General features: G+C 39.7%; 1 long non-coding RNA gene across 1 annotated transcript; it reads right to left on the bottom strand.

Moving 5' to 3' along the window:
* Positions 1–690: 690 nt before the first annotated feature.
* Positions 691–6,099, bottom strand: LOC119911490. Its single transcript, XR_005445869.1, has 2 exons — positions 5,962–6,099; positions 691–5,141 (listed from the first exon to the last, which is right to left on the bottom strand). It is a non-coding gene; the product is annotated as an uncharacterized LOC119911490 (long non-coding RNA).
* Between the last annotated feature and the right edge of the window lie 13,518 nt (positions 6,100–19,617).

Raw genomic sequence — 19,617 nt, 5'->3', positions numbered from 1 at the left:
AACAATGATGTACCTTCATTTACTTCTACATTAATCATCAAACGATGAGAATACTGATTTTTGTTTTGCCTGGGACATTTCGCTTTAGCCTCAATTATCATGTATAGCCTGTTTTAAGTCCTGCTTTGCAGAGTCAGGTGGAGAAGTTAATGTCCGCTGAAGACATCGATACAAAATATTTATCAACTAAATGCAGCTAGCTAGCTTAAATTGCTAGCTATCGACATGATGATGTTAATCAGCAGAATCAACAGTCGCCAGCTAGAAATGAGAAGCTTTTTTGATAAACCTCTGTCTGAAATCAAGGACCAATCATTTCAAATATTTCAAAGAATTTCAAGTGGTAAATCTGCCACTGCTATCATTGTAAACTGGCAGAGCAACAGTAACATATAATAGGCTAGTAATAATAGGGAATAGCAAAGAGGGACAGCTTTGGAGAGAAAAAAGAACAACTCAAGGAAAGCTGTGAAGTTCCCTTCCTATTATCTGATTTCATTTTCCAAGGACAACTGAACTGGTGAATTTAACCTGTTCTGTCAGCATTTTGTTTTTCCACTGTCGTTTTTGCAATCTTGTTTCCAATTCTGTTGTGTGTAATAGTTTTTTTTTAAGACAGTTGTCTTGACTGTGTGTTGTCCTGATCAGTGTGATAACTGTTTTGTCAAAAATTGCAATCAACTTTAAAAGTTTTGTACCATCAGTCTTTTATTTAAGCAAATGCATAAAGAATCACAAGCACCTAAACAGACAAACGTTTCCGTTTAATTGGATGGAGGAACATAAAGAAACAATTTAAACTTAGTGGAAGTTGGCCAGATGTTTGTATGTTTGGACCACCAGGGTATAGACCAGTGACACCAGGAGCAATTTCAGTACTTTCAGTGCCAATTATCCCAACAGGAAGTGAAGGGCTCCTGTTATTAACGCAATACTTGTTACAAGCTCAACAGCATCTCTCCACACATGACCCTCTGTTATTCACTCCAATCAAACAGAGAGTCTGAGTGAGTAATTTTCTGCTTTAGGCCTACTTGATTGCCTGAATTTAAACTGAGAGCAGAAATGGCTGCGAGACGTTGGACTCATATTAATCGTTTTCTACGTTTTAGCATGTTAACTACAGATTTCCTGTACTCAACATTAACAAGAACATTTCCAACAACAAAATGTCCCTTTTTCATAATTGATAAAACAACATCTGGGTTGTCGCAGATTGGGCTTGAGACTGTACTATTAAACAAAAACCCAGAATTTCAAACTGGGGACGTGGAGTTTGAAAGAAGTGGATTCACCAGGCCGAGTGTATCTAATAAAAGGACGCTAACAAGTAGCATTATTCTAAATGTAGGATCCAGTGTTTTTTAAAATGTACTAGCACATACTAGTGACCTAAAGTCAGGATATACCAGCCTCTGCCGCCTCAATAATGACCATTCTTGCTTTAATCCGTCTCTTGCAAGTCATCCAACTCTTAAATTAATCTTTGTTTATTTATTTGCTGTCATTTTCCAACAGAAAAGCTCATGAATACAGAGCTTTTTGGCAGATTACTTTGAAAGGAATGTCCTTGAATGCACCACAATAGAGTAAATAAGAAATTAAGTTATTACCAAGGAACAATAATTATAAGTTAAAAATACTGTCATTTCTGTCAATACTGTCATTTTCCAGCTCCAGATCTTTAATAGGTTTTTCTTAATTTTGAATGAAACTTTTCCCCCAGATTACTAATTTCAATGCAAGCGGAGCTGACCCTTGAATAAAAGGAATGTGTACAACCTGCTTGTTAACTACAGATTTCCTGTTCCATATGAACAAAGTGTACAACACAGCTGCGGATAATCACATTATTATATGCACTTTATGTCAAATGTGATCGAATACCAAGTTTCAAGTCTATGCAAATTAATTTTCAAAATGTACTTTGATTAAATTTGTAAACATATGCTATAATTTGGTTTAGGTGGCAATACTAAAACCATTTAATGTTTTTGTAGTTGTTCTTTAAGGATGAAGATAAGGTCATGCATATATAGAGGATGTACATTGTGTCTGTTTCTTCCTGCCAGTCTGAGAACAAGATGCCAACATGAATTTACAGCCATGTGCAAATCCATCCCTTACCACCAGCCACATGCAGACATCTCAGGGCTCCTCCGATAATACGAGTTAATAAGCACAACAACCTAATTACGTTTCATAATGGAGATGACTAGCATGTCTCAATAACACAGAGGGGGGTCTTCAATGAACAATGGGGTCCATCGCTAGTGGGGTGGAGACCTCCTGACTGTGACCCTGACACATTCACCCACATCAAATAACTGCAGACAAACACGCGGCCGTTTGCAATACAGAAGGAAGCCTTGAGTGTTTTTTTTAACCATCGAAAGGCCAGTCCTCGTGATGGTTTGTCTTTAGTGACACTGAGAAAAGACTGGAGGCCACAGAATATTTTGTCCTTTAGAAACCAGGCTGTGGTCAAACAAAAGGTTTGCACACTGTACTGCCCCAAAGAGCAAAGTTTTGATCTGACAGATATCTTTGTCAAGCATTGTCAACTAAACAGAGCAGAACAAATACTACATATATACACATCCATCACTCAGGTGGTTGTGACCTGCATGATTAAGAGTCAATCTACACCAAAGCAGTGCTGGGTAACACTGTCTGATACGCCATAACAGGTAAAATAGTACTATTTACAATAACAAGACGTAGAAAATAAGTGAATTAGTGAAAAAATAAATAAATAAATTTACGTTTATCACAAAAACTACAATAGTGAAATGGTAATTTCTATACAGTGGAATATAGAAAAGTATATAAAGAATTAGAAAAAAGTGGATGCAGTACGTCAATAGATGTAAACCACAAGTATATATCAGGTCACACTGAGCCAGACAGCACTACTACACAACACGAGAGCCACAGACTCCGAACAACAGCCCACATCAGCTTTCCTACTAAAGCCTCCTTGTTGTCTAACTTACAAATGTGAATACATGTCTAGTCCTGCACCATGCCTTGTTGAACAAGCCACCAAAAGAACATTCACCGTGGACAAGTGGACTGCGAACGTGGCTGCACATTCTGCTATGCAGCTCCTCAATGCAGAGGAAAATTGTTGTGTTTACAAAAAGCAACGCAAAAGGAGATGGTCATTGAGGCCATTTGACCATCACTGTGGAGACCTTGTTCTGTTCAGCAAGCCTACCTTTGAACTTGAAATGAAAAGCCTGGCTGGCTTGTATAATCTGTGTGATATTATGTGTATATTGTATTTAGCTGTATTGTTGTAATGAAGTAGATTCAACATGTTCATGTTTCTCCCTATATATTTTTTATATGTCAATATTGTCACACTTTGTCCCAGCACTGTTCTGATTGGTTCAGTCTGGGATTAGATTTACTCATGATTTAATCATGTAAATCACCACCACCTGAGTGACTGGTACGTTTTTATCTATGTATACATGTAGTTCTGTAAAAGTTTTGTGGATGTTCTCTCACTACACTCTTTTATAAACTAGGTCTTTAGGCTTAGGAATCTTGTCACACTAAAGTTTGAGATTTCTTTCTGTCCTAAAGCCTCATATAGATAGATCATTTTCAGTCCCTTTATTTTAACAATTGGAGATCGAAACATTTTCTGTTGGTATGCTGGACCAATAATGAAATGTAAAAAAACACTTCTGCAGAAGTTGTAGTCTTGTGATCCTAACCTGTTGCCATGCACTCTGTCCACTCTGCCTTCAGGCCATGGTTAACAATGTGCCGTTTCATGTCAGGAACAAAAGAGCCAAGCTAAATCCTCCTCATATGTTCAAGTTGTGGGAATTCCAAGCCCTTAACCTGGTCATTAAAGCGGTCTCGTAATGAAACTCAAGCCTCACTTTGACTGAGGGATAGTCCCAGTAAAAAAAAAAAAAAAAGCCATGCAAGAGGTTCATGCGTGCATGTATTTTTATCTTAGGTAGAAATATTTCAGGATTGCATTCTTGGAGAGCAACGTGTTTACCAAAGACAGACATGACATCCATGCATCTGTAAGTCATGTGTGCATTCTTGTTCAGGGTATCTGACTTTCTCACTGCCTTTTTCTAAGCTACTATGTGTGTACAGGTTATGTCCTAACTAGCTGAATTATTGGGCTACACAAACATCATACAAACCCAAACCTCATGTGAGCTAACCCCCTTTCTTTCCTCGGGGCTACTCTTTTCCGGCCTGTCATGCTCCTTATAGAAATATGCAGAGGGTTGTGGGGTCAGCAAATTCATGGCAGTGAAGGTGCTACAAGCGAGAGCGACTTGTTTGATCTCAGTATGGAGCTTGTCTCCAATAAATTAAGCAGCAATCGAGGCTATTTAGTTTGGTTGGGGGCCATTTGTGCAAGCATCATTAACTGGCCAAATTCAGGTATTTATGGGAAACGTGTGCTTTGTCCTTATTGAAGCTCTTTGTAAAGGGGAAACGTGCAGTGCAGGGGTCCTTCTTGAAAGTGCTGTGACTCAGTACCCGGATGGTGAACTTTCAGGAGAAAAGTGTAATTACTTTTTTAATGAACACATTGCAGAGATGGTGTTTTTTCCACTTCAAAAGCCCCTTGTTTCTCATATAAATGAAAGACAGTTATTGCAAACAGAAGCCCCTGCATTTTGCTTGTCTCAACACATCAGTCACTTTGCAGTCAATAAAGGCCTTGAGTTGAGCTGCTATATCATCATTCAGTCCAGATGCTCAAAGGGATCAAAGTTTTTCATTAAAAAAAACATGCTAACCTGTATGTAAATTGCACATTTACACCTCCAGATTTAAGCTGGTGCTCCATGCAAACACCCACCACTTCCCTGTTATGCTGAACCTGAGACGATGCTTCCTCTCTGCTGCTTCAGTAATGATCAGAACGGGAGGCTCTGACACCCTCTTCTCTTACTTGTTAGTTTCCGGACGGGTGAGGCAGGCCAGCCTTTTTTCTGCCGTCAATGGATTTCACATGGCTTCCTCCAAGAGCTGCCGTGAAGTCATCTGCCAACACACCATTACAGGTGGTCAAAGCGTCAGCCTGCCTATGTCACGGCAGCAGCTGGATGGCTTCTCATCTGGGCAGACTTCCTTCATGGTTAACCATGTGTCTGTACATAGAATATGATAAAATCCTGATGTCATGTGGGAGATTTATTCATTTAAAAAAAAAAAACGTTTGTTTGTTTTTTTAAATAATTGACTTTTACTTAATTAAATGGATTCAAAGGATGATCCTCATTCTCTGAAAGGTTACAAGCATTTAAAATTCAGTCTGTTGTTTTTGTCTGTAGTTTTACATCTGCTGGCCTTCAAGAACAGTAGCTTGTACGATTACTAAGACTGTTTTACATTTTTTGTCTATATTATTGTTGGTTTTTTACCTTTTATACATAGAATAACCTACATTTTGACATTGCACTGTATTTTGCTTTACAATGTGGCTGTACTTTGTGCTTCTCTCTTGAAAATACTATATCTTCCCTTCATAAGCTTGATGGGCTAGTTAGTGAACTACTGTATCTAGCGAGCTAACACACTAACCTGCCGGGAACATGCTAGCACTCGTCAGTCACAACAGCTCTCAGAGCTTCTCTCGATTATTTCCATACCTGACAGTTTCTCCCCCTGTGGCATTTTTTTCTCAAGAGTGTACATATTTTATTTCTACAGAGTTACTGAAGAGGGAACTAACTTTCATTTAGCATGCTTGTTAGCTGGTTAGTGTAGCTTGGTCGCTAATAGGACAAAAACTTAAAACACATTTATTCAGACGTAGTTGCTCTATTGGCTAATAACTGTCTGCAAACTCTTTTGTGGAGCAGAATACTCTCAGAGAGTTTGGTAAATAAATAAGACTTGATACATCATACATACGTCATACAAAGTCAACAAACACAGTCTGCACAGTGAGTTTACACCTCTCCATACCCTGGTGATCTATAGTCTGGCTGCCTGTTGAATACCAGGGTCATTCACAACTCAAGCCCTGTGGCCCCAAGGGATGTTTGTCTTTCATCCGTCAAACTCCATATGTTCACAGCACCGGCTGTGGCTGCTTGTCCGTTTCTGCGTAACTGTCTCTCCCGCTTGGTGGGACTTGCTGATGTTGTAACGGGTCATGCAAATGATTTACAGTAGTGAGGAAACACTCTGACTTAAACGGGACACCACGGGGGCTGACACGTTTTGAGGAGTTGCACGTGTGGCTGATTGGTGTGTAAGAGAGTGAGGGGATGGCATTTCTGATGAACATACATGACTTGTGCCCATAAATACCCGCAATCACTTGGGTGTGTATGCTATATCTGAAACCAGGTGTAAGATGTCTATATGTGACACAAGCTTATCCCTGTATTTTTGAACACTGTGTGTGTGTGATATGTACTGTAACATAAGCCGACAGACCATCTCCAGATTCACTCTCTACAAATGGGGAGAAGTCAATCGACATACAGTTTCTTGGAAACAGGAGTTGCTGTGCAGTGTAGTTTGCTAAGTTAGGACACATCTGTCTGTTTTCACACACACACAGCTGAGATTTATGAAGCTGTTTTCAGGGAATGTGAAGCTGGCTCAACAATTCCTCACACAACTCACATTGCAAAATAAAAAAGACACAAAAGTGCCAAGGGGCCAAAACTCAGTTTGTGTCACATATTAGGCTTAGGTTAAGTAGAGTCATAGGTCTTTAAAGGTTAAGCAATGTAGTACACATGTGTTAGAGTGCAGAACAACATGAGAAAATCTCCACTAAGTACTAACTTATAAACATGCAATACTAAATCTCTTTAAAAAACATTATAATTATTGAATTTCAGACAATAATAAGCTGAATATGTTTGGAAATCAAAAACTGTTGTGTAATAATAATACTCAAATGAATTTTGGCTACTGAATCAACGGAAACCCAAATGTGGAAAACAGTGACATATATGCTGATGCAGGTATTATTACAGAACACAAGTCACCGGGAGCATGTGACACATGTGGATGGACAGGACAAGATACAGCCCTGATAAATAAGGGCAGCTGCTCCTTCATGGCACTGATGGTAATTGAATATGACTGGAAGTTTGCTGGAGTGACACGTATCATAAGAAACATGACATATATATGCATCATTTGTAGTTTTTGTGGGCAGGTTTAGGCCTTGTAAGGTCAGAAATATTTTGAATTAATGTTTGTCCAGCTCAGATTTTGGTTTTGTACTTAACCCCAGAGGTTGGTACGTTGGTTTTAGAGGGGTTCAGGGTCAGGTGCTGGGGCCACGGTGGTAGGTGGTGGGGGAGAGATGATCACAGTATGTCCTGTCCTGCCCCCCACCCCCGTAGCAAGGGCCCTGCTTGCTGACAGCAGAATGACATCACCAGGGGGCCCCTTTGTCCTTCTTTTTGGGAGCGTTGAAATTTTGCACACAAAGGCTGCACGGCGCTCCTATCTCCAGATCTGAGTGGACGCAGCACTTTTGAAAATCCCTAACAAGATTAAACCATAGCGCAATCAGCTGTCAGTCCGCTCACACTAGCTGCTTCTCAGAACTCACATAGGATCTAAGCCCTGCTGTTTAAACTGAACACGCAAGGGCCACATCCAAAACTACAGTGGGTCGAATGGAAGAATATTCAACAAAGCCAGAGAGCAGTAACTACAGCAGCAATAAAATCGAACGGCTGACTGGCAAACTATGTAACAGATAGAGAGGTTGTTATTGTAATGTAAGGTGACCAGATTTCTGAAATGAAAACTGGGGACATTTTTGGTTTGGTGGTCAGTCTCTCATTAAAAATATAATGTTATTATACATGAAATAAAAAAGGGAGACAATATTGATTTAATAATCTGTCAAATGTAACTCTTCTGAATGAAATCAAGTCATTTTGAGGTAGGAACTACCTTTCAGTCAAAAAGTAGAAGCATCACTTTCTGGCAAGTAGAATCCTGCATTACATGGGGTGTATTGGCCATTTAAAGGTATTTTAACAGGTAAAAAGGACTGGATTGGTTGGTACACAGCAAGTTAAATAATGTAAGGATAATTGCAACAGGCCCCCAAAACTGGGGACTGTCCCCGGAAAATGGGGACGTCTGGTCACCCTATTGTAATGCTTTAATCTTTAGGTTGATTAGGAACCTAAAAAACTACTATACAATCTACATAAGACCTAAAAAAGCAGATACTGCACTCACAAATGTGTGTTCTTTCAGATTCCTGTCAATTTGAACCTTTTGTTTTGATTATTTATGGTCCATATTGTTGCTCCTGTCTGTATGTCTGCCAACTATTATTATATACAGTATATTTAAATCAATTAATTAATTTATAATTTAATACATTCCAATATGTGATCTCTTAGTTACACCAAATTACATTAAATTCCACTAGAGTCAACAGCTGAGAAGTCAGTAGCTGCTACTCTAAGCTAATTAACCTACAGCTAAAAGGAGTTTATCTCTCTTGTTTTTCAATCTTGGCTGAATTTTTATATAGTCATATGGAATAACAACCTAAATTGCCAGGAGGTTGATTAATCAAAGTGATTATTTTTGAATTACAGATTAGTTACAGTGAAAAATCAGTAAATTTAGCTTTAGCTAAAGTTAGCTGTGGCTATCGCTCAGCAGATAGCTGTCACTCATAACGCTCTCCCCTACTTCAGCTGTTAGTTGTCTGTCTGTCAGTTGACAATTTTATATATAGTCTCACAGAATTATACATTTCTGTGGCTTGATATTTTTTTGTCTTAGTTTGGGCAAAAAATGTGTACTGCATTTTGGCTGCAACTTGAGTGCTCCTTTGGTATGGTGTAATTAAAATGTTAATGTTCTCATGATGTTTTCTGCTATCTTAATCTGTTTTTATAAGTTCCTGTGTTTGTGTTGGCTGTACGTTCTCATTGCCTGCAGGAGTTTCATATTCGTCCTGTTACGTCACGGCGCCCTTCAGAGTTGCTGACTACACGTAAATCAAGGCCAGACAAATATGTTCCTCCATCCTTTAATTTCAAAGAAATGTCTTTCCTGTGAAGGTACACTTAACCCTCGTGCTAATCTTCAGAAACAGATGAGTAGCTGTTGTTGCTGCTGTTGTCCAGATGTATATAGTATCTGAACATTTTCTCAGAATACGACATAACTCAGAAAAGAAAGGCACACATGATGTGAATAAATTCCAGCGTTGCGAGGGGTACGTTCTCTGTGTAACGGCATCTGTCAGGAATTCGCAGCTCGTGTCAGATTTTCTTCTTGTGCAGTTGCTATGCTAGCCTCTCCCTGGAATAACATGTTGACATTTTGTCAGCATGCCAGCTAATAACCGTGAGGCTGGTCCTCCATGATACGTCTCAAGTTGTCTCATCAGGTGAATTTCAATTTTTACAGGCTTTGACTTCTTAGTAAGGCTTGTGTCAAGAGTCTGTGCGGTGCATCTTTCAACAATAGACCTAAATATAGAACCAGGACAATGTAAACTGAGCGATTCACCCGGTTGTCATGACAACCCATCATTATAAGTTACCTATATTATTAGTGTTTATTGGTATATGTCTGATGTCCAAGAACAGCTGATAAAAGACACTGCTGTCGCCTTAATGTGTATTCCAATGTTTGTTTTCTTTCTAATTAACAGTTAGATTGAACTTTTAGATCCAATTTTTGGATTCAACAAGATAATTCTTGCAGTACCGCAGCCACAAACCTCCTCTGGGCTGTTTTTAATTGAAAGTGTCTTTCTCAAAAGAGTTTTAAATGAATGCCTACAACAATCTGCATCAAGGGGAGGCTGATTACCTCAATTGCTCTTCAATGCTCACTTGTTTCCAGGCGACTTGCTTTTTGTTTGTGTGCTCTGACCGTAAACACTGAACATCTGATGACATGTTCACATCTGTATTAACATATATATTGAACAGACTGAAAACTATTTGAATAGATATTATGGCATTGGTGGTAATAAGATGAGTTTTGAGACAATTGAGATAATTTCCTTTAAGGATGTCATGAGAAAACATCCTGAAACAAAATCTAATGAGCATGTTAGCCCACTTCATTTGAGACAACATATATTTAAATGACATGTATAGCTAGTGTTATGTTATAGGGTTTAAATCTCATTTATATATTCAATTATTAAGTCAAAATTAAACCGGAGCTTCCAGGTTCTGTTCCAGAAGTGAGAAAACATAATTTAAAATCCATTGATGTTTGTATGTATGTTTAGATAAGGATGGTTGTCTTTTGAAAAATGATCAAATATCTTTGTTTATTCAATATTTATGTCTTAAATGAACATCGTTAAGCCCTAGATGTTTGTGAGCTAAATGTCACGGACAGACCATGAGCGACCATGGGTGAGTGGGTCACAGCTAGTTCAAACATGTCTGTAATAACAGCAGGACAGAGACGACTGAAGCTGAAGTCAGACAGCAGAGATTACAACTAGAAAAATGATTTCTGAAAAGTTGGTGAGTTTTGTGGCTATGGACCATTACCAAGTTGCAATGGATTCCAAATAATGGAGTCTCTTCTGAGACATTTTAGGGGTGATGAGCTGACATGAAGACCTTAATGAGGCAACCAAAACAATGGCATCACAATTAGGTCAGCTTTCCTTAATGAAGACAAAGGACTGCCTTTATTAGTGAGGGCACTTTCATTACTAAAAAAAAGGTGTCACTTGGCATTTAACTTGTACAAATTCAAATCATGTGCCACGTGAAGCATTTTGAATCACCAGTGTTTTCAGTGATTCAGATTCAGATTCATTCTTTATTGTCCTCAGTGGAGGAAATTTGTTTTCACAGTCTGTACAAAGAGCATCTTCAACATGAATTCTACACACAAACTACATATAGTACACATATACAGACAATGTACACATATAACACAGGAGTGGCAAAATTAACTTGTCTGTGAGTTTAATGCTCTTATATTGCAGGGCACAAAATTTTTTCCAAAGCGTGCCTCTTTGTAGAGCAGCTGTCTGTATCTACGGCCACATGGGATAAAGGTGAAGCATGAGATGAGAGGGTGGCTGGGATTTTGTACTGTGTTAGTTGCTCTGAGAGCAGTGGCAGTATTAATGAGGGCTGGCAGGTTGGGAGTGGGAAGACCTATTATTTTGGAGGAGGTGTTAGTGATTTTAAGAAATGTATTCCTATAGGTGAGAGAGAGCATGGTGAAGTAGCAGGCAGCACAGTACAAGAGGATGGGTTCAATGATACTACGGTACAGGAGAAGCAGTAGGTGTGGTTTGACTGAGAGAGTCCTGAATTTTCGTATGACAAAAAGTCTTTGTTGACAGCGGATGTCTGTGATGTTGTGATCAAAACTCAGTTTATTGTCCATAGTGATGCCAAGGAACCTGAAGCTGTCAACAATTTATACTGGCTGGCTGTTTATGGAGATGGGGCAGTGAGGGGTGGAGAGTTTACGGCGTGTGTCCAGGATAGGTTCCTTTGTCTTTACTGTCTTTATGCCATTGGGTGAAGTGGGCAATGGATTGGTGATATGCTGTAACTGATTCTGTGTTAGTGAGGAGGGCGAGTATGGCTGTGTCATCAGAGTATTTTAAGTATTTTGTAATGGGAGAAGATTGCTAAACATTAGTGCTTGGGAAATCAACGGCAAATTGAAATCGGTTCTATTTTCTACACTGTTGTTCTTTGTAGAGCTGGTACATTTATAACAAGAAAAAAGTTTCGCTGCTCTCAGTGAAAAAAGCTTCCAGCTCTAGTCTCTCATCAAGGGTTTAACCTCTGTAGTTTGGAGGTTAACACCACAGACAGAGAATCTAATCTGGGTCTTTGCATAATTAAAAAGAAAATGAATGTGGAACAATTTAGGAATATTTTGCAGAGATGTACTCCTTTCATTGTTTTTGTTGTAGACCAATGTGGTTAAAACTGCATGTGTTCAGTCTCTAAACACAATGAGACACAAAGAGTTTAATGTTCTAATATGTCCTTTCCCCATCTTTTAAATTGTGTGCTCAAAAAATGAGGAGTACACAGGTTGTGTTTCATAACATCACCCGTGTCGCTGATGCTACATTAAACATTTAAGTGACAACAAAGCAGATGAATGCACATCTGTCAAATCACTGCAAACAAGTCTTCGAAAAAACCAAAGGCCTATCCAAGTATGGATGACCTCGTCGCCCTACTGACCCCGACACAGCAATCTGTAGATTCATCCGAGCAGGACATACAAGTGTCAAGCCCTGCGGTTCAAAGGTGAGAATAAGACTAGTGCCGTCCTGGAAATTAGACCAAACTAATTGTCCATCAGTCCACATTAATTACAGTGGAATCAAAAGCAGGCCTAGTTCACCCGTTCCAGGGCCATGACACCAGTCATGGGTGGGGGTTATTTAGAATTGGAAAATTAAATTAAGTATGCTGCAGTCCACTGCACGCAGAAGCAAATTCCCAATTTAATTAACAAACAAAGACCCTTAAACATAAAGCATACACTGTAGTTGAGTTATAACAAATACAGTGCATTTTTCCCGAAAACAGACTTTTTTGTGTACCATGATGTATTTCCAGAAAGGAATTATAGAAAAATACCAAATTATTTTATCCTAAGAATGGATGAATCTACCACAAAAGTCTGTATTTTACTGATTTTACCCAATCATTTAATGTAAATCTAGAGGTGACCGTGCGTTTGCTGTGGCAGCTCCGAGACTCTGGAATGAGCTGCCTCTACATATTAGACTTACTGAGTCATTTTCTGTTTTTAAATCTCGTCTTAAAACTCATTTATTTTCTTTGGCTTTTAATACAGTTTGAGGGTTGTTCTTTCAGTTTTGTATTATTGTATTTATTTTTTGTGATTTATTGTATGTTGTTATTTATTTGTAGACTATGTTCAGCACTTTGGTCAACAGTGTTTTTTTTAAAGGTGCTATATAAATAAAGGTGGATTGGACTGGATTGGATTTAAGTTTCCTTTTGTTGTTCTGAAATACATTCTGTCCAATATATTGTAAACACAACTTGACATTCGCATAAACTTGTATTTTCACATTATAAATCCCTTTTATCTGAATAGATTTACTTCACAGATCATGTCAATCAACGTGGCTTTATCTTTATTCATTCATGCCTATCCCAGAGGTGAAGCCTGACCCTTGTTAAATTGCTCATTGCCCAGGCTAAATCCCTGCGTCTATGCAGGAATTGTGATTAGCATATTAACATTAGCATATTAGCATGCTTATTGCTAGTTAACAGTCCAGACAACCCCCTCCGTTTCTCCTACTGCTGTCTGTTTAACTCTCAGGGATCTGCAGACAGTGAGTGCTCCCTTGGTGAAAGGTTTAGTGCTCTTGCTTTGATCATATAATTCCTCATGCTGATGGATGCACCACGCCTTCCTCTGTCTACATTTTGAACCACCTCTGGAAGATAAAGCCGCTGCTCTACACTCTTACTAACCCACGCTGTAAATCTAGAAATTCTCTGGCATCCTAGCATCTTATTTCTGTGCAGAAGAGAACATGTGAAGCACTTAACCTCAAAGTGCACTTCAGTCTGTAGTGCTCTTTCTCTTGAAAGTGGCTTGGACATGTATGGCGTATGTGCTTGGTTGTTTTGTTGACCCCATGCATATGTCCAAGTATGCCCTAAATGTATTGTGCTAGTGGCCGCTATCATTATCTCTGCTCAAAGTTTGCGGCCCAAGATTTGTGCCACGTGCGGCTCTGGAGAACTGCTATAGAATATCATCCTACAAGCAATTCCTCACAGTGTGGAATGCCTATTTTTGGCTGGACTGCTGCATTTTTCTGCCTGAAAAAAAAAAAAGAGTCAACCCCTCCTGACAGCAGTGTGGAGTAGTCACAGCCAGCTGTGAAGTGTTGCTTTTAAGGACTCTTACTTTAAAACATGTGGCTGCTTTGCTTAAATCAAGCTATTTGTGGCTACATAATTATAGTCTAGACATGCTGCTGCTTTTTAACATGGATCTGGAGTTACGTCTGAATCTACAGATAACATACACAGACTTTGTGCAGTAAAAACATGGAGTCTGGTACCTTGCCTGTTTTGTTTAAAATGACTGAGGGGTTGAAGGAATGGTTTTGGGGTATAGACTTATTGTCTTTCTAGATGAGAGGATCAATACCACTTTCATATCAAATACAGCCAGGAGCTGGTTAGCTTAGCTTAGCTTAAAGACTGGAAATGGGGGAAACGGCTAGCCTGGTTTTATCCAAAAAGTCCACCTACCTCTAAAGCTCACTAAAGCCCCTTTCCACTGGTACCAACTCAACTTGCTTCGCTTTGGTGCCCGTCCTCCGTTTTGTCATAGCGACAGCGCACAAAACTGCTGTGACGTAATCTTGTATGATGAAGAGACGCACGATTTGAGTTTAATAACAAACTGGATAAGGTCATCAAGTGCCAGACAAAATACAACCATAAAACACAACAGTTTGGCAGGTCTGGGGCACCTCTGGTCCAACAGCACGGCCCTATTGATAAATGAACATTAAAAATTACATTGTGTCCTACCTGTTTTACGATGACTGAGATTAAAACCCTATCAAGAGGTTGACTCGCTGACGGTCAGTGTCCGCTGAAGAGACACCATCTATTTTTAGGATTAAAACTGCTTTAATCAGTGTTTTTAATATCTGTTTGTTTTTGGAGAGGAGATGGCTGCAATGGTCATTCGGCTGCCGGTTGAAACCTCCTTAACGGTCGACACGGCTAAGAAATAGTCCAACACATAGCCCCTGTAAAATATGCTAATTAGTAAGCTTAGAGGTGGTAGGCAGTTTTTATTTGATTCATTTGAACAGAGCCAGCCGTTTCCCCCGTTTCCAGTGTTTATGCTAAGCTAAGCTAACTGTCTCCTGGCTTTAGCCTTATATTTATGGTACAGACATGGGAGTGGTATCAATCTTCTCATCTAACTCTTAGCAATTTTCAGTATCTTACCATATTTCCCAAAATGTAAAACTATTATTTTAAAGAAAGAAAAAAATCTGCGTTAGTCTCTTGAGGATATCTTGATGGGATGGCAGTTAAGCCTGCAGCTTAAGGGGCGGCTGTGGCTCAGGAGGTAGAGCGGGTTGGCCGTTAATCGAAAGGTCGGCGGTTCAATCCCTGGCTCCCCCTGGTTGCGTGTCAAAGTGTCCTTGGGCAAGATACTGAACCCCAAATTGCCCCTGGCGCTAGTGTGTGAATGAGTGTGAATGTTAGTTTCTGTTTAAGCACTTAGGCTCAGTGTATGAATGTGTGTGACTGGTGAATGCAGATGCAGATGTAAAAGCGCTTTGAGTGGTCGAAAAGACTATACAAGTACGGAGCATTTACATTTACATTCACACTGACTCTAAACCACTAATTTATTTATTATATTTCTTTGTTTCATCCCAGTCAGATCTTTGTCACTTTGGAATTTGGAAATGGTTACCATACCAATAGGCTAACCATCTAACCCACCCAGGGTGAAACATCGCAGTATATGCTATCATAACTCACACAAAAGAACATTATTTTAATTTAATTGAGTTTTCATTGTGTAGCACTACCATTGTTAATCATTTTGAGATGTTTTTCCAACAGCATTGCACCAACCTTTGATGTGAATATAATTACCTCCTTCTATTGATGTGATATTTCACAACCTGAATAATTTACATTTCAACTGTGCCATTTAGCTGGCACTCTTTCTCATTACAGGTATTTACTGTATAACACCTGTGGTCACAGAATACATTTGATCTAGATCTAGATAGATTCACATACCACATTGGGCAAATTGATTAGCAGTGGCGGCAGCATAGGAGAGTCTTCAGTTCACAGACATCATGAAAACAATTTAAGAACATGAAAATCATTACAACTGGTATTTTCTGGTATTTTCGTGTAAAAGAGTGTAGTGTCTGGGAGTGGGGAAAGAAAAGATCCAGGCAGGAAAAAGTTTTATTTTTGCGACCAGAGCTGCAGGATCAGGTCCAAGGAAAGGACGAGGAGGTGGAGGGAGGGATGTGAAGAGTCCACACTGAAGGAGATGGAGGACTGGAAAAACTAGTCCATTGCTCAATGAAAATATATACACTTTATGAACATTACTCAGACATACAAAAGCCCTGTTATCTTATTTGTTATGCTCAAGGTCATAACATGTCATCACAGGAGTTTAGATTCTGATTTTCCCTATAGATATTGCATCTATCAAAAACATATGGCTATGTTTAATGGCCAGCAATTACGTCTGAGAAGTAAACAATCTGTCGATATAAGACGGATTGAACCTACACCCCTGAGAGTGGTAAATACACTTAATGCCAAGGATAAACAAGCAACATATGTTGGTGACATAATCTTAATGTAGACACCTAAATAAATCTGCTTCAACAGGGATTAGGTTTAATTTATGGAGGTATTTTTTAGATATTGTGAGCAACATATTCAGCTGACCTATACAATACGGGTAGTTCTACAGTGTTCGTCCTTCATATTAGCGCTGACAGAAAGTAATGAATGAATCATCATTAAGATCACTGATCCCTTTTAGCCTTTAGAAAAGTTAGACAAAGTTAAATTGCTAATACCAGTCCGAAGCATATCCATTATCTTGCAGACTGTGAAGCCATGAACTATATGACCGCATCCTCTTGTACACTTAATGTAAAAGGGAAAGTCCATCAATCAAAGTGTCCTTTAGTGGGGCTTTGAAAGGCTTGACGTTACGCAAATAGTAATTTGACTCATCCTACCTCTAAAGGGGCCCGAGCGTTGTCACGTCGTCCCTGAGGTTCACAGCGGGGGTCTATACAGGCCCGACCAGGATTCCTGCATCAATCTGGAAGTGTCTCCTCGTTCAGAGAAGAGAGGCCTAATGGGAGAAAATGTACCACCTCATCACCACCTCCCAGGGCTGCCATAATGGAGCATCCATGGTCATTAATGGAGCGTACCTCCCACCTCAAGAGTCTCTATTCAGTCTCTGTCATCATTCACGGCCATCACTTCCTCAGAATTTAATGGTTTTGGAGGTCCCTTTTATCCCATTGTCTCTACGCCTCTCTGTCCCTTCCCCATTTAGGAGCCCAAACTAGAGGACAGGCCTGTTAGTTGGGCGTTGGGGCTGACCTCTGCGCCCCTTCACTGGAGACTCCTTCAGCTTTGTTTTGGGCCTCTGTCCCCCTTGCCAAGGCAAATCAGACCCCAGGCGGGTCATGGAGAGAGGGAGCCACTGGGGGTCTCATTGTCTTCCCATTCACATCATAGATAAGTGGCCCGGAGTGGACATCAGACGCTCCCTATAGCCACACACACTGAAGGGACAATGTCCACACAAAGTGACAGCTCCTATTGGGAGTGGAATGCATGTGAATCAAGAAGGTTCAAAGAAGCACGCCAGCAAACCAACGACATGGGAATATTTGATTGCCAAGCGCTATTTCTCCCTCTTCCATCATCTTCATGCAACAATGAGGAAGATTACAGTCAGAACGATTTATTGTAATGTAAAGTTCATCATATAGCATACTTAATGCATTAGGAAAGTGTTCATATGACGCTGAACATTGCATTTTCCCCCTGCTTTATTCAGAATATCAGTCAGAGATCCAACAGAACTGACCAGTACATGCTGATTCTAGGTTTTGTGCTTTAGGGGGCAGGAGAGAACCAGAAGAAAAGATTGGCTGGACCGCACAGGCAGGGCTGAGGGGTCGGAGCGAGCCTGCGGCAGGGGGGTGAGATTAGGAGGCAGCTGAGAGAGGGCACGCGGCCATCCTCCAGTACACATTCCCGCCATGGCCCGAGGCCAGGAGCTGGGGATTAATACAGACTAAAGAGAAAGGCTGGCGTTGGCAAGTCACCGACTATCATTTCCATGCATGTTCTACTCGGTTTTTTGATGACAATGTGCATTTCAGTGCATGCAAATCAGGGTGCAAGGATTAATTTAGAGGACTGTGACGAAACTCATGCCTTGCTCATTTAATCATAGATTCATTCAATTACCCTCTTGGACACTTGGCAGGCTTTGTACATTTGCAGATCCATATAAAATATGGGATATGTTGCTATAGTGTGCTCTCTAATTTATCAAATGTCTTTTTTCAGAGTGCTTCATAGCAACATATTCTTCCCAGCCTGATACTATCTTCTTATCTCTCATTTTCTCATCTAATCTCATGTGGTACTGTAGTGAGATTACAGCACCAACGCCTCCTGTAGGTCTACTGACCATTCATACACTCATCACAGGACATAATGCTGTTTTGTTAGCCCTGCAAAAAGCAGCTTAAGAGGTTCATCCTTGGTGGTACCTGCTGAGAGCTACCGCTGAACCTGAATAGCAGTCCATAATAGTTTTTCCAGTGTCTGGAAGGGGTGCCTTCAATCTAACTGTAGTCACATCTGCAGAAGAAGAAGAAGTGAGGTATAAAGGCTTAAAATAATCCTTAATGAATCATTCTACCTTTTCTTTTTTCTTCAAATTAAACAAATCGCTTATTCAGATTAACTACGTTCTAATGTTTTCATAGTGAGATGATGCAATGGAAAATTTAAATTAAGTTAGTCATCCTCTGTAATCATTTACTAGATGTAACATGACTAGCAGTTACTGTATACTGATGCTAAAGCTTCACAGACAGCATCAAGCTCACTTAAAGCTGGAGTAGGCAGGTAGGACAGTTTGCCGTGCTTATGACAGTCCTGCAACACGCACAGAGGATTTAAACAAATAAAATACCCTAGCCTACCCTAGCTTGAACTCCCAGCAAAGATGAAGCAGATAATGTGGAGTACATAGAAGTTTGATAGGCAGTGACAGTAATGATCAGATTGCTGATTACATCTCTTTAACAGATCTCAAAACAGTACATTCAGGTAGGAGCCACGCACAATCTTGTGAATCATAGTTCAAGACAATCAATACGGAAAAAGTGGGTTGTTTTTTAATAAATCACATGCAGATAGATTCCATGTAAAAGGTTAACAAGGAGGAATGGTTTTTGGTTACGTGTGTTCTCTTAAAGCAGCATTTAATCTAATCGTTTCTATTTTTGCACTTAAACTGGAGATCATTTGTGTAATCAGCTGAAGCAGGGAGCTTTTTTTACTAACTTACTTACTAACTGATATTTTAGTTTTGAAAACCTGTTCACCAGGTCCTATAGTGAACCCAGACCATCATCATCGTTATGTCTTTGCAAACATCATATGGGCTTGAATCTGTTCACATGCATAAGTAATTATTAAGTCATATACGCCACAGGATATCACATACAGTGCTGGAGCTGTCACGGTTCATTATCTTAACAGACTTTGCTGCAGAAAAATACATGTCAGGGCGTGCTCTTTATGTATACGTGTGTGGTCATCCTCCCCTGTCTTTAGTATTCAGACCCAGTGAGAGGACAGTCAGTGCAAAATCATACTTTTTGGGGGGCAATTTGATGAACTGATATTGTTAAGATAGACAGGAAACATGGTCCACAATGTCATAACAAAATGAAAAAAAAATTACTCAATTAAATATGTGAATTACAAAATAAATCTATGATGCAAAAGACATGTAGAAGATTAAATCAGAAATATTGGTGCAGCCAAG

The sequence above is a fragment of the Micropterus salmoides genome, unplaced genomic scaffold, assembly GCF_014851395.1.
Source record: "Micropterus salmoides isolate LMB-PRFRI ecotype aquatic unplaced genomic scaffold, ASM1485139v1 Ms_hic_scaffold_1, whole genome shotgun sequence".
NCBI classification, from domain to species: Eukaryota; Metazoa; Chordata; class Actinopteri; order Centrarchiformes; family Centrarchidae; genus Micropterus; species Micropterus salmoides.
Note: the sequence above shows the minus strand (reverse complement) of the source record. Positions and strands in the feature narration are given on the sequence as shown.